The 11,059-nt window shown below is 41.1% G+C and overlaps 1 protein-coding gene across 3 annotated transcripts in view; it reads left to right on the plus strand.

Annotated features, from left to right (window-relative positions):
- RERE (arginine-glutamic acid dipeptide repeats) overlaps window positions 1–11,059 on the plus strand; it is a 411,538-nt gene that overhangs the window by 101,303 nt on the left and 299,176 nt on the right. The window contains exon 1 of one of the 3 annotated variants that reach the window (XM_025856827.2): window positions 10,401–10,792. The exons of the other annotated variants lie outside the window; for them this stretch is intronic. The gene's annotated coding sequence lies outside the window, so the exon portion shown is untranslated. Of the gene's footprint in view, window positions 1–10,400; window positions 10,793–11,059 lie in introns of those variants that run through there. 3 annotated transcript variants of the gene reach the window in all.

Raw genomic sequence — 11,059 nt, forward strand, 5'->3', positions numbered from 1 at the left:
GAAGGTAGTTCAAACCCCTATAGGAATATTGTGGAGGTAAACATTAAAAAATTTTAAGGTAACTATGAACATCAAATAGAAAACCACCTTGTTTTCCTTCTTGACACACACATTGGGGTAAATGGCAGATATTTGTGGTAATAGCCCTTTGTGTTCACATTTTATTTTATTTTAAAGATTTTATTTATTTGTGAGAGATACAGAGAGAAAGAGCACAGGCAGGGCGAATGGCATGCAGAGGGAGAAGCAGGCTCCCTGCTGAACAAAGAGCCTAATGTGGGACTTGATCTCAGGACCCTGGGTTCATGACTTGAGCCGAAGGCAGACTCTTAACTGACTGAGCCACCCAGGCGTCCCTGTGTTCATATTTTAAAGCACATCATCTTGATATTATGATTTTCCAAGGAGTGCCCTTTAGAATCCAAATGGAGGGGCACCTGGGTGGCTCAGATGGTTAAGTGTCTGCCGTTGGCTCAGGTCATGATCTCCAGGTCTTGTGATCGAGCCCCATGTCAGGCTCCCAGCTCAGCAGGGAGTCTGCTTCTCCCCTTCCCACTGCCTCTCCCCCTGTGTGTGCTCTCTCTGTCTCTCTCTCTCTCTCTTAAATGAATAAAGTCTTTTTTTTTTTATTTTATTTATTTGACACAGAGAGTAAACACAAGCAGGGGGAGTGGGAGAGGGAGAAGCAGGCTTCCCGCTGAGCAGGGAGCCCGATGCGGGGCTCAATCCCAGGACCCTGGGACCGTGACCTAAGCCGAAGGCAGACGCTTAACGACTGAGCCGCCCAGGCGCCCCAGAATAAATAAAATCTTTTAAGAGAAAATAGAATCCAAATGGATTTTAAATTGATAAGATATATATTATAATATTTGGATTTTTTGCCTTAAATTTAAATTGGAGTCCACAAATGACAAAGCATTTGTTTTTGGTTGCCTGTTTAAACAAAGGCTAAATAAAGAAAAGAATCATGAAACTGGAGTTTTTGAAATAATATATCTTTCATGTTGGATATGTTATGAATTTCTTTTGCACTCTAGGAGAATTTAAAAAAATTATGTCTTTTTTAAGAGAGTGAGAGAGCGCATGTGAGTGGGGGCAGGGGCAGAGGGAGAGAGAATCTCAAGCCGACTCCCCACTGAGTGCAGAGCCCGTCACTAGGCTCTATCCCAGGACCCTGAGATCATGACCTGAGCTGCAATCAAGAGCCAGATGCTTAACTGACTGCACCATCCAGGGGCCCAAATTACGTCCTTTTTTAAAAGCAGAAATCAGTCATGTTGGGAATAAAAATGCTTTTTAAGTTAATCTGCATTGGTTTGGTTTTTTTGCAAAATTTGCATTCAAGGAAGATTGTCATTATTATATTTGATTTCTATTTAATGTAGTGTAATGGTAACGAATGAGGTGATCAATAGAAAGCGTATAAAATCGCAAATATCAGTCTTAATCCTGATGCTGATTGTTTCTATGTGGTTGTTTTAGCACTGGTTACTATGGTTTTTCTTCAGCCTTTATAAATTATCACAAGAGATAAACTTTTTCCTACTATACTCACGAGATTAGCTCCTCTTTAATGTTGAAGGATAGCTAGGAAGATTTATAGTTCAGATTTCATAACAAGTCTTATTTTAGGATAATGTGGTTGTCTAGTTGTTTAGGCACCTTTTTGGCCTTTTCCCCAGGGACATTAATCCTTGGCTAGAAAGAATAAACTCTAGTCCTCCATAACACCTGACTGCAAACTGCAACCATAAAGCCTTAGACTCTTAAAACAAACATTTTTCAACCTTATAGCAGAGACTTCCTGTTTTTAAAGCTTTTCTGACCTTCCTGAGGAAAGACCAATACAGCTATGGTTACATCCTGTGGTTATTGTCATTAAAAAAAAAAAAATCTATTGAATTTTTCTAAAGCCCTTGAGTATAGAAGTGATTAATGCACCAAAAAATGTAAATAGCACTGGACTCATGTCTGATCTTTGTTAGGTTTTCAATAAAAGATAATAGAACCAGGTCAGCTTTTAATGCGTTTCTGTTTGTTCAAGGTCTGCTACAATTGGAATGTCAGGAAAATCGCACATTAAAAGGATCTGCCCTATTCTGGAGAGATTGTAAAAGAGGCATTTGGCAGTCATTTCCTTTCACTTGTGAGAAAGAACATGCTTTACATTGTAATTGTTTAAATATACCAGAGCCTGATAGGGCTCTCATATTTTTTATTGTATAGTTAGTTAGCTTGCTCTGCAGATTGGAGGGGATGATCTGTGTTTAGGTTTTATTGTTAGAATTAATCAAATGATGTAAATGTTAAAAGTTAGCCCATGTCTTCCTTTGTACTAAGTTGTGTTTCCTGTAGTCCAAATATTTGCTTTTTTAAGTCAGTTAAAATTAAACTTGAATGGATGTTCAGAATTTGTCTTCACAATAATCTCACTCACCTCTAACCCCCCTCCTTCCTTTAAAAGAAAAGAAGAGAAACCACCCTGTGTTGTTTAGGTCAAACATTCTTGAGACTCTGGCTTTTGATTTTTGTTTTAGCCAATGTATCGTATGTTTGAGTGGATATTTTGAACTAGAGTCTCCTGACATTTTCTAGAGAAGTGATTGGTTTTTGAGCAGAAAAATACTGGATTGTTAACATTACCTGTGATAAGGAACCTGGGAAATGGTACTCACTTAAAGTTTTGAAACATTTAAATTCATATTATTTCTGGAAATAGAAGGGCAAAGCAGTGTTTTGGCTTTGTAATCATTATTTTAGTTTTATAAATATCTGTCTGGTTGGTATTTTGAATTCTTGGTATAATGATTTCAGTTGGAGTTTTTAGTTTTCTTAAGATTACTTTCAATAAACTTGTTTGGATAGTCCCACTGATTTTCTAAAAGAAACCCCCTGTCAAGGTCATGAGTCCTTGAGCTAATTTCTTCCACAAAACTCGCCAGCTAGGTGCCCCAATAGTTACCTATTTTAAATCAGTGATACTTTTTCAAATGAGAAATCTCTCTTCTTAACTGTATTTTTGCCCTTTTAGAGTATTGCTTTAATGGAACATTATGATTTCATCTATACAATCTCAGATCACTAGTGCATTTTAAAAATAGAGATGAAAACGTCTTTAAGTTTTTTAAACATATGCTATCTTAGAAGTCTTTCTGTCTCTCTTTCAAGTTGCTTTAAGGCTTATTTCACATCCGTCATCCTTTAGAGGGCTACACACTTCGACTGACTTACTGTGTTGGAAGAGTTTGCTGTAAGTCCACCCTGGAGTTAGTGCTTCTGCTCTCTGTTCTTATAAAAATGGGACTTGGTGCTGCAAGCTGTGTCCTCTCTGCCCCACAAGAACATATGTTAAAATGTTGATAATTTTTATACTTCATGGAATAACCCTTTAAATGTTTATTAGCAGTTAGCCACTGAAATATTTGTTTGAGGCTCTGTTAGGAGGTGTAAAACAGGGCGCCTGGGTGGCTTAGTCGGTTTAAGTGTCTGCCTTTGGCTCAGGTCATGATCCTGGTGTCCTGGGATGGCGCCCTGCAACGGGATCCCTGCTCAGCGGGGAGTCTGCTTCTCCCTTTCCCCCTCACCCTGCTTGTGCTCTCTTTCTCTCTCTCTCTTTCTTTCTCTTTTTTTTTTTTTTTTTTTAAAGATTTTATTTATTTATTTGACAGAGGAGAGACACAGCGAGAGCGGGAACACAAGCAGGGGGAGTGGGAGAGGGAGAAGCAGGCTTCCCACGGAGCAGGGAGCCCGATATGGGACTCGATCCCAGAATCCTGGGATCATGACCTGAGCCGAAGGCAGACACTTAACGACTGAGCCACCCAGGCGCCCATCTCTCTTTCTTTCTCATGCTCTCTCTCAAAGTTTTTTTTTTTAAAAAAAGGAAGTATAAAGCAAAAGAAAAGTTGTATTAACGTCCAACCTTAACATTGTCCTTATAAATTTAATTTTGGAGAATGTGCTCTTTATGGTTTTACTAAAGGTTAGTCTCCTTGATTTTTAGAATCTGATGTTATTTCTAGTTATTTTTCAAGAGCATATTATGTAGATAGATTCCAGCAGTATCTAGGTCAAAATTAACTCATTAAGTTTTATTCATAAATACAGAAGAGTAAATATTAAGACTTTGGCATTGAGGGACATAAGAGCTCCCTTTTCCCGATAATTTGGAATATATGCCTAATTATTGCAACATGCTCCTGGTTCTCTGTGTCTTTTTCTGTGGATATAGTTATCATCACCAACTTTATTTAAAAAAAATTTTTTTGAAAGATTTTATTTATTTATTTGACAGAGACACAGCGAGACAGGGAACACAAGCAGGGGGAGTGGGAGAGGGAGAAGCAGGCTTCCTGCTGAGCAGGGAGCCCCATGCAGGGCTCCATCCCAGGACCCTGGGATCATGACCCGAGCCAAAGGCAGACGTTTAACAACTGAGCCACCCAGGGACCCTATCACCAACTTTATTGATTTAAGTTTTTATATATCTGTTTTTCAGCACTTTTACCTACAAAGAAACTGTGTGAGTTGATCGTGATATGTTGGCTGAATGGAAAGTGATATGATAAAGGAATGGATAGGTAATTGGGTAGGAGAGTTATTTTAAAAATTCATATTAGTAAACATCTGACCTTGATTTGCATAAGATTTGCAAACTGTGAATTAGATGATAGTTACCTGTTCTTTTTTTTTAAAGATTTTATTTATTCATTTGAGACAGAGAGATACAGAGAGAGAGAGCATGAGCAGGGGGAGAGGTAGAGGGAGATGCAGGCTCCCCGCTGAGCCAGGAGCCAGACCTGGGGCTCGACTCCAGGACCCCGGGATCATGACCTGAGCCGAAGGCAGATGCTTAACCATCTGAGCCACCCAGGTGTCCTGATAGTTACTTATTCTTCTTATTTTTTTATTGTTGCATTTTTTTTTAAGATTTTATTTTTAAAGCAATCTGTACACCCAATGTGGGGCTTGAACCTACAACCCTGAAATCAAGAGTTGTGTGCTCCACCGACTGAGCCAGCCAGGTGCCCCAGTAGTTACCTATTATTAAAATAGTAGGTCATTCAGTAGTGCTAAAAACTGAGAAGTATTTTATGTTTGATGTGCTAATTCTGATTTCGCATACATTTCAGAGTATAAATCATAATTTCCTTTTAAAAAGAACGGGCATACTATTAATATTTAACCAGGGCAATAAGAGTACCTGGGACTGTGGTGGGGAAACCAGGACTTGTGTGAAAGAACATTTTGATTTGGTTTAGTGTGATTTGAAAATGTGTGTGGAATACCATTGTGGTGGAACCCATAGGGCATTCGAAAATGTGGATCTCTTGCTAAGAAGCAAGCTCAGGGCTAGAGAAATAAAATTTTTCAATCAGTGACACAAAAGTAACTTGAGAGTAAATCTTCTCATTCATGAGAGATATTAGAGTGTGATTAAGAAGAGGGTAGACATTAACTACCTATATAATTAGGGGGAGTCATAGTTAGGAGGAGTCATGGAAAGGACTAGAGAATGGATAGAGAAAGATAGGAGACCCAGGAGAGTGCATAATGTCAGACTCAAACCACCGGAATGCCAGTGTGGAAGCCGCCTACTGCTGGGAAGCGGATAAATTGACCCAGTGTTTTGGAGGGCAGGTTAGTTCAGTCTCTTTGACTAAAATGCATATTTATTGAACTACAGATTCCTTCAGTGTAGAAGTACTCACATATATGCACATAGAAGTTTGTTGTAGCAGTTTGGGACTTCTTTATTATGGTTTTCCCACAGTGTAGAATTCCGTGCCACTACAAAAAGGAATCAGATGTTAATGGCCTGCTGTAAAGAGAGAAGCAAGTTGCTATATATAGCATGGATGGTAGATTACATTTTCATGAAATAAAAATAAACAGTGAACCCCCAGACAAATGGATATATATGTTCTTAAGTATTTGAGTATGTTTGTATACATATGTACTAAAAGAGAGCCTGGAGAGCTAGCTATATTTAAAGTCGTTGAATGGACTTGTTCGGATTTTCTGATAGTAATTTAAAAATTTTTAAAAATTCTAATAATTTTAAAAAATTCAAAAGAGCTTCAAAAAGAACTATGTTTCTTTTTCTTTTTTTATTTTGAAAACCCCAGAGGTTTTGTTATGTGGTGTCATTTTGTGAGTTGGAAAATGGAAAGAAGGAGAAAGTTTGCTTAAAGTTGTAACTATATTCTGCACAGTAATAAAGACCTACCTGTCCTAGGATACTCTGCAAACACAGCTAACCAGTACTAACACAACCCTTGAGTCTGTCAATGTTTGCTTGATTAACTTTGGTATTTTTTTTTCCCCCCACATTTTGATACTAGGGGGGTTGAGCTAGGTTACTTGATCTGAATGATTTTACTAGATAATGCTGTAGAAAAGCATGTTGATTGTCTCAACTTGATAGAATCTAGACAGACCTCACTAGTTATTGTTAGATGAGTGTTATCTTTAAACTGCCATGTTAAAAAAAAAAATGCTATCTCCGTCCCCCTTTGGTGGTCTTGGGGGAGTAGTCCAAAGCCACCGTCTTTAGAAGATGTGACCAAGAGTCTTCCTTGCTGTGAGAGAAACAGAGTGGCATAGACAGTAAATGCAGTGTAGTTAGTTGTTGGACGTTAAGGGTCAGAAATAGTCTGGGCCCTGTTCAACTACTGGTAAGGTTATACTTTACATTTCCTCTGTGTACTGTTTCGGGTCGTAGCTTTAATGTTAGTTTAACTAGACTTTGTATTTAATTATAACTGTTAGGGTAAAGTCGATGTCAGCTCACTGGGCTGCATGCTGAGGCCTGTAGAATATGGAGTGCTTTGCTTCTACCCACATCTGTTGTCTCCTCTCATTATCTGTTACTGGTACTCAACTTGACAGGGTTGTTTTGATAAATGTAGGGTGTTCTAAAACCTGGAGCTGGATTTTGTGTGGAATGAAACTCAGGACAAAAGGAAACAGAGACAGGCCAGGGTAAGATCCTGTGGGACCAAGGAGGGACACGTGAAATGCTGAAAATAACAATGAGGATTAATTTGGAGATGAGGGTGGGGTATATCTAATATTTTTAATTCATCTCACACATTCTTTTATTTTTTCATGTGCTCAAGTGCAGAACTTGTGAGAAATTGTACTTACTATAAAAACTCCCATTTCTCATCTACAGATGAGAGCTCAAGGTTAATAGGGTTTGAAATGAATTCTTGTTTGAGGAGTTGGGGAGGGTGGTTTTGGAATGGTCTGTCACCAGGGACTGGGAGTCCTCAGGTCAAAAGAACTCTTATGAAGTCTTTCATGTCAGAGAAATAGAGATCTTTTAGAGAGAAAAAAAATGAAAAAGTTCAGCGTAAAAGAGAGGTGAGGATTATCCTCCTCCCCTGCAGAATTTAGTAGTACTTTTGCATTCAGAGAAGTGTTGAAGACAAACTAATGTACCATGTGCTTTCAGATTTTTATATCCTGTTTATATTGCTATTTGTGTGCAAGATTTAGTAGTCTGTCCGGTTTATCCACTGCTGTTTGCCCCTTGCTTAAATGTCAGGTAAGTAGGAAGAATTTGGTTTAAATAAATTAATGATGGCTTCTGTACCTCATTAACTATTAAAAAAAAAAAAAGTGAACCTTGCAAATAGGACCTGGTTAGGGTCTCAGGGTTTTTAATGAATTACCCTGGGCACAATTATTTATTTATATCTTTATAAGGCAGGGATAAAAATCTTCCTTTTACTAGACTTTTAAAGGTTAATAAAACAAATACTGTTTATTACATAGATGCTTTTTTGAGAGAGGCTTCTTTGTGCCAAGAACCACGCAGAGAAGATGCAAAATGAGTAAAACAGGGTTGTTGCTCTCTGTTCACTTACTCATTCCACAAATCTGTATGCTTGACATCCAGTATTTGATAATGAGCAAATATATAGAACTTTCTCAAATGGAACTTGCTGTCTAGAGGGGTCGAGGGACATTAGTCAGAAAATTACACCAATGAATTACAAACTGAGTTAAGTGCTCTTAAGGAAAGGAACACAGCTCTCTGGGAACTTGTAACAGAGGAACTTGACCTAGAGCGGGGCCTCAAGGTAAGTTCCTCTGTCAAAGTGATATTTGACCTGAGATCTGAAGGAGGAATAGGCTTTGAACTGTGGGGGTGGGGTAGGAGGAACCAGGAGAATTTCCTGCTCCAGTGGGAAGAAGCAGTGATGGCTTGTGGTAGATAGAAATCCTGATACCTTGGGAATTTGAAAGACGGGCATAACCAGAGGATGGGGGACAGAGGATGGGGGACGGAGGATGGGGGACGGGGAGAGGGTACAAGAATGTAAGTGTCATAAAGTGCTGCCAGAGCATTTAGAATCCCTGACAGACGAGGTACAGCGTGAATTCAGAATAGTGCAGTTCGGCTGTTCTCACCAGCCCTTTACAACAGAGTATAAACCAGTGTTTTTAAAAGGGTCTACAAAAACAAAACAAAAACCACCCAAATAACGAAAACCCTCATCAGGCTCTGCCATGTATCTAGATATAGCTGGTTGGGTAATTGGAGTGTGTCTGAGTATAGGAGTGGTTTTTGTAGCTAGGCTTTAGGGTCGATTTCATCTATGACATGTATGGAGTAATCTCACAGCCACTGGGTTATAAAGCAGATTTTGAAGCTGCAGGTCGTCTCAGGATGGTCTCAACGAGGAATGGTGTTTAGTGGAGCTTATAGAAGAGCTACACTTGCGCTGTAGACCACCTCTGATTTGTATTGATCACAGGCACCTTTCAGGGTGGCAAAGGCATTATGCTTCATCAGCTCTTGCTCTCAGTATATGTGCTGTGTTAGTGGTTTTAGATAGATATTTCTATCTCCTGTAGAACAACTTGATTTTTCTTTAAGAGGAATCAGCATAATGATGTTTAAATAGCAAATGGGCTATCACTTGGTTATCCGTGCCAGCAGGGCAGGACTCCTGGGTTCTACTCTGTGCTCCCCCCTCTGGCCCCCTTTGAGAGACTTTGGGCTTACCCTTTTATCTAAATCTCTGACTATTGGTAAGGGGGTACTTAATAATTCAGCAACTTTATTGAACTTTGGAAAGCCCAATAAGATTTATAAAGCTATTTCAGAGTTCCATGAAACTTGCCTGGAAAGCAGAAGGTGAACTATTAAATAAGATACCAAAAGAGATCATTTAAATTTTGAGCTTGTAACTTTCAAATTTGGGTTGACACTGAGTGAGTTTAATACTTTGAATTCATATGCTGTAGGAATGTGTTTTTTAAAAAAAATTTGCTATGGACTGTCTTATTTAATTGGGGGCAAAATGATCTTGACTGTTACTACTAGGGAATACGTATAAATGTAGTTTAATGTTATTAAATTTTAGCAGGAAGGGGCGCCTGGGTGGCTCAGTCGTTAAGTGTCTGCCTTCTGCTCAGGTCACAGTCCCAGGGTCCTGGGACCGAGCCCCGCGTTGGGCTCCCTGCTCCGTGGGAAGCCTGCTTCTCCCTCTCCCACTCCCCCTGCTTGTGTTCCCTCTCTTGCTGTGTCTCTGTCAAATAAATAAAATCTTTAAAAAAAATTTTTTTTAGCAGGAAGGTGTATGTTTATCAGATTCGGGGTGGGGAAGAAATGAATTTGAGATTAACAGTGGGTAATTCTATTTAGATGCACATAACAGTGGAATTAATGAGGGGGTCTGGGGTAGGTTATGTGTTTATTTAAGGCCACATGGCAAAAAATTTGCATTTATTTTGCTTCCTTATTAGGTGGATTTCAATCAAGTCTAATTTAAGATGTGCCTTATGTAGCATAGGGACCTTTATTTTCTTGGGGAAAAAGGATCGGAGAGAGAAGACTTTTAAACAAATGACTTACAGAGAATTCCTAAAAACTGTAAGGAAAATTGGGGTCAGAAATGTTGACACTAAACAATGCTGCTTTCTCTGTGTATCTTTGAAACAAATGTTCTGCATGCCTATGATTGTTGGTTATTTCATCTGCATTTGTTAGACGTCAGAGGTGGTTGGCATTAATATTCCTGGCAGAAGCAGAGGCAGCTCGAGGATGTGTGAACTGCTGATCACTCACGGGGATGCGCTGCCTCTTTAATATCTTGCTTGCAGATGCATTTTCTAGCTGACCACACTATTAAGAGCTTCCATCAATCATGTAGCCTCCCAGTTCCGGCTGTCGGGAGGGGAGGGAGACTTGGGGAGAGCAGCGGCTGGCCGAGCTAGGAAGGAGATAAAATTGCAGTGGTGCGCGCACGTGTGCGCGTCCCCGCTGTGGTGGCAGCAGGCAACGGTGCGCGCGGAGCCGTCCGGGCTCCAGCCCGGGTTTTTCCGGCTGCCGCCGCCGCCGCTGTGGGGTGGCTGCTCTTTCTCTCCCGTCTGGGTCACAGGCATGTGGCAGTGTTGGCCCGGCGGCCCGTGCTGAAGGAGCGAGAGCCCGAGCAGCGGCCGCATCTCCCAGCCGCGGGCGGGGCCCTGCGCCGCCACCTCCCGGAGCCACGGAGCTGGGGGGACATGAGCCCGAGCTGTGCTGCCCTGCGGCCGCCTGGGCCTCCTTTTGTTTAGCAAGTGCATTTCACGCCCTGAGCCCCTTCCCGCCCCGCCCCTGCCCGCGGGCCTGAGTTTGCGGGGGGCGGGGGGGGCCTGCGCCGGAGGAGGACGAGGCCTGCGGGCTCAGCTCCTGCCGCGACCGGCGGCAGGCAAGTGGCCAGAGCCTCGTGCTGCGAGGGGAACGCGGTTCGCGGGCCAGGAAGTTGGACAAGTGTGGGCACAGGGGCTCTCGGAGGTGGGTGTACCGAGAGTGTTGTAGCTGACCCTGCAAAGATGAACCACTCCGGTATTAAGAATGGTGATGGCTTTCCAGGAATCAGGAATCGGTATTTACTGTGTCCCATTGCATTTTGTTGGGCTTACTAGTTTTTCAATCGCCCTAACTTTAGAAATTCCAACTAAATAAGTTAATTGAGAAACACCCTTCAGGGCAGAGAAAACACTGTTTGAAAAAGGTGTGTGTGTGTGTGTGTGTGTGTGTGTGTGTGTGTGTGTGTGTGTG

The sequence above is a fragment of the Callorhinus ursinus genome, unplaced genomic scaffold (assembly GCF_003265705.2).
Source record: "Callorhinus ursinus isolate GAN/ISIS: 27379988/994484 unplaced genomic scaffold, GSC_fseal_2.0 scaffold18, whole genome shotgun sequence".
In the NCBI taxonomy this organism is placed as follows: Eukaryota; Metazoa; Chordata; class Mammalia; order Carnivora; family Otariidae; genus Callorhinus; species Callorhinus ursinus.